Source organism: Molossus molossus, unplaced genomic scaffold (genome assembly GCF_014108415.1).
Source record: "Molossus molossus isolate mMolMol1 unplaced genomic scaffold, mMolMol1.p scaffold_m16_p_2, whole genome shotgun sequence".
Lineage (NCBI taxonomy): Eukaryota > Metazoa > Chordata > Mammalia > Chiroptera > Molossidae > Molossus > Molossus molossus.
In genome coordinates, this window is record NW_023425355.1 from 49,542,802 (window position 1) to 49,547,137 (window position 4,336).

Consider the following 4,336-nt stretch of genomic DNA (forward strand, 5'->3'; position numbering starts at 1 on the left):
TTGCAATTGTACCTGAGACAGGCAGCTTAAAATCATCCACGGTGGGAATATTTATAACTCAGAAATTAATAAATGCTGCAATTCAGGGCTTGATTTGTTTTGTTGATTACCTGGACCTAAGAAAGTGATGGGGAAAATGTTAATATTGCAGATTAAACTCAACTGTGCACCATGCAACTGTTACACTGTGAATCATGCCAACAAATGAGGAAATAAATAATCTTCCAGTGTTTGAAAACAACTATCCTATTCAGCAGCCACTCACATTGTTGAACAATTAATGAAAGTTCTGACATGTGTGTTTATTGTTTCATACATAAATAAAAATATCAATGAACGTTCATGTCAGAACTACATTTGTTCATCAATTGCTAACCACTGGTTGGCTTCAAATACAAGAGTCTGGCAAAAATTAATAAAAGCATTCTCTGAGAATCAGTTGGCTATGAGAAATTAATATTGATATTATTAATATTAATAAATGACATAACACATAGTAATATTATTTATTTTTTAATATTTTGTGTCATTTTATTTTATTTTTGAATTTTTTTCTTTCTTCTTTATTTATTTTTTAATTAATTAATTTATTTTTGTAACAGATGTTTCTCCTTTTCCCCCCCACTGATTCCCCCCTCCCTCTCCCTCTTCACCCTGTCCCCAGCTTTGTTGTCCATGTCCACTGTTCATGCACACATGCATATAAGTTCTGTGGTTTATCTCGCCCCCACCACCCCTTCTTCTGGGGATTGTCAGTCTGTACCCCACTTCCAAATCTCTGGGACTACCTCATTCCTCAGACTGTTATGTTCATTATATTCCACAAATAAGTGAGATCATATGATACTTGTCTTTCTCTGTTTGGCTTGTTTCACTTAGGATAATACTTTCTAGGTCCATCCATGTCATCTCAAAAGATAAGAGACCTTTCTTTCTTACAGCTGCATTGTACTCCATTGTGTATATGTACCACAGCTTTTTTATCCATTCGTCTACTGATGGACACTTGGGCTGTTTCCAGATCTTAGCTATTGTAAATAGTGCTGCTACAAACATGGGGGCACATATATTCTTTCTGATTGGTGTTTCAGGCTTCTTAGGGTATATTCCTAGAAGTGGGATCACTGGGTCAAATGGAAGTTCAATTTTTAATTTTTTGAGGTAAAACCATATTGTTTTCCATAGTGGCTACACCAGTCTGCATTCCCACCAGCAGTGTACTAGAGTCCCCTTTTCTCCACACCCTCGCCAACAGTTGTTGTTTGATGATTTGTTGATGGCGGCCATTCCGACAGGTGTGAGGTGATACCTCATTGTTGTTTTAATTTGCATCTCTCTGATGATTAGTGAGGTTGAGCATTTCTTCTTATGTCTCTTAGCCATTTGTATGTCCTGTTTAGAGAGTGTCTATTTAGTTCCTCTGCCCATTTTTTAATTGGGTTTTTTGTCTTCCTTTTGTTGAGTTGTATGAGTACTCTATATATTTTGGAAATTAACCCCTTATCTGATGTATCATTGACAATGATGCTCTCCCATACAGTGGGTTTCCTTTCCATTTTGATGGTTGTTTCTTTTGCTGTGAAGAAGCTTTTTAGTTTGATGTAGTCCCATAATATTATTTATTTTTAATAATATTGTTTATTTTATGATTATGTTTAATTTGTGTGGTATACATCCTTTATATCATTAAATTTTATAATTAACTTATTTACATATATACATACACACACTTTCCCCCAGAGAGCCAGTTGTTAAACATTTACCATCACACCATTGGTTAAGCCCAAGGTTCAGAGCTCCTTTGGCACCAGAAACACAAGGTTCAAAAGTCCAAGAAATACTCCAACCCTGACCAAAATCTGGTAGAGGACAGACACGTGACTGGAAAATGTCTATGTCTTTAAAATAAAAATTTAAAAAAACTTAAAAAGAAAACCTCACTAACTCCATGAAAATAAGGTCTTTGTCTCTCATTCATAATTATATCTTTGGCACCTACTCAGTGCCTGGCATGTAACAGGTGCTCAGTCAGTTCTTCCATAAAAAAAAGAAATGGTTCTTCTATGTCAACTAACTCTAATCTAATTTCTTCTTACAATACCACCCAGAAATGACCCTGACTGGAGATCCAGGCCTGTACTCCTTACCCTAAAAATTCCCCTCTCCACAGTTTCCTTGTTTCACCCCCAGTCTAGCTCTGAGAGGAGTCCCACTCCAGCATGTTGCATTTGTGCCTGATAAGAAGGTCCACTGTTTTACTTCCTGGATGCTGGGTCTCTAGAAGCTGGCCTAGACTCGTCTGCTGCCTCCACACCTAACAAACCGCTTTGGTCTAGCGGCCAACTGTGCCTGTATGGTATAGAATGAAACTATATCAGGGAGATCATTCAGTACCGGTGGTCAGTAAGGAGACAAGGGCACCACAGCAGTACGCCATGCCTTTCTTTGATATACAGAAGAGACTGGGCATTGACTTAGACCACCAGATGACAATCCAAAGTGCTGAGAAACCTCACAAGATTTCATCTGTGTGCCATGCTTTCTAAAAAGAATGGATAGAATGTGCACATGAAATCGGTGGTGTCCATGCAGAGAAAGGGTGCAAGGCAGAACATGATGCTTTTGTAGTATGTCTGCTTTGACAGAAAAAGGTGAAACATCTGAGTGTCATCATGAGGTAGTAAGATAAGCTAATCAAAGAGGGAAAGTACACACATCCACCCTACAACTTGGGCAAGGAGGATCCCAGGCCCTGAGCAGAGCAGCTGCTGATGGCTGGAGGCTGATTTTATTTTATTTTTTTTTAATCCTCACTCGAGGACTTTTTTGCATTTATCTTCAGATAGAGCAGGAGGGAGAGAGGGAGTAGGAGAGAGGGAGAAACATCGATGTGAGAGAGACACATTGAATGTTTGCCACCCACACGACCCCTACCGGGGCCGGGGACAAACTGCAACTGAGGTACATGCCCTTAGCGAGAACTGAACTGAGGTCTCTCTGGTTCATGGACCAATGCTCTAACCTCTGAGCCAAACCGGTCAGAGCTGGAGGCTGATTCTCATGTTCATTCTTTTCCACTGGAAAGTTAATAACTGACAACCTCTTTGTAAAAATGTCTAAAAATAAAGATTGCTCCATCTATAAATGATAGGTAGATAGATGATAGATGATAGATAGATAGATAGATAGATAGATAGATAGATAGATAGATAGATAAGGGATTGCGGAGTGAGAGTAGAGGCAATGAGGGAGTCCAGAAAAGTACAATCCAAATGGGAAGCCATTTGGTTTGGGGCGGGGGGGGGAGCATAGGCTAGTGTCCCCACTAGAAACCTATGGAAATTTCCGGTTCTATTAACATGTGGTAGGTGTGAGATCTTCGACAAGTCACTTTACCTCTCTGATCCTCAGTGTGCTTGTGTAGAAAATGACCTAAAGGCACTACTCTAAAAGATCTCCTTCACCAATTTAGCTGGCGTTGGAGCTACCGTTGACACATACACCTACAATGTAGAGGAGGCGGAGGGCAATCTGATACACCAGAAGGAGGGTATCACTTGAAGCTTGGGGGAGATGTGTTTTTAAAAAAATAATTTCTCTTTAGGAGGAAGCAAAAGTGTGTGGGAAATATCCCAGTTGGTGAGGCAGGCTGAAAATAAACACTGCAGCTTTGGAAAGGTTTAGATCAATTCATGGCTGATAGTTTACTAAGGGACTCAAGGATGCTGTTTCGGTGTTCGTATTCCATGATGCCGTTGCCTGAGTTACAGGAACTGAAGCCTCACCCACAATGTGGCATTTTTATACTCCTGTGTTCTCATGTCCTTCAACTGCCCGGGCTCAAGTCTGCGCTATTGTGCATGCATGCCCACACCTTCTTTCCACATCCTGAACCGCAGCCCAAAGACAGACAAGGTGATCTTCAAAGTGAAGCCTGGTAGCTTCCAGGGAGCAAACAGGAGGCTTCTTCTCAATCTCTCCTCCCCCTTGCTGCTTCCTATCCCCAACTGCAATGTGGACTCAACTCCCGGCCACTGTTAGCCCTCCACCTCTTGCTCTGCCTGTATTTTCTGGTGCTCAGAAAATGCTGTGGAAACAATAAGGCTGGCATTTCCAATCCTGCCTCCACACTGCAGATCTGAGTGCAGCCTTCCCTAACACTGTTTTCTTCCTGCTACTCTTCTGTTCAGAATGCCTCCAACTGCCTGCTATTTTGCATGTAAATTCATGGTCTGACCTTCAAAGAGAAGTTATCATTAATTCAGCACTTACTTTGTACCAGGCATTGAATCTAAACATTGTATTTCCTGAACATAGTAGCAAGTCTCAGATGATC

The 4,336-nt window shown here is 40.7% G+C and overlaps 1 pseudogene; it reads left to right on the forward strand.

The window, feature by feature from the left end:
- The first annotated feature begins 2,435 nt into the window (after positions 1 to 2,435).
- On the forward strand, positions 2,436 to 2,756 carry LOC118636669 (annotated as a pseudogene).
- The last annotated feature ends 1,580 nt before the right edge of the window (positions 2,757 to 4,336 follow it).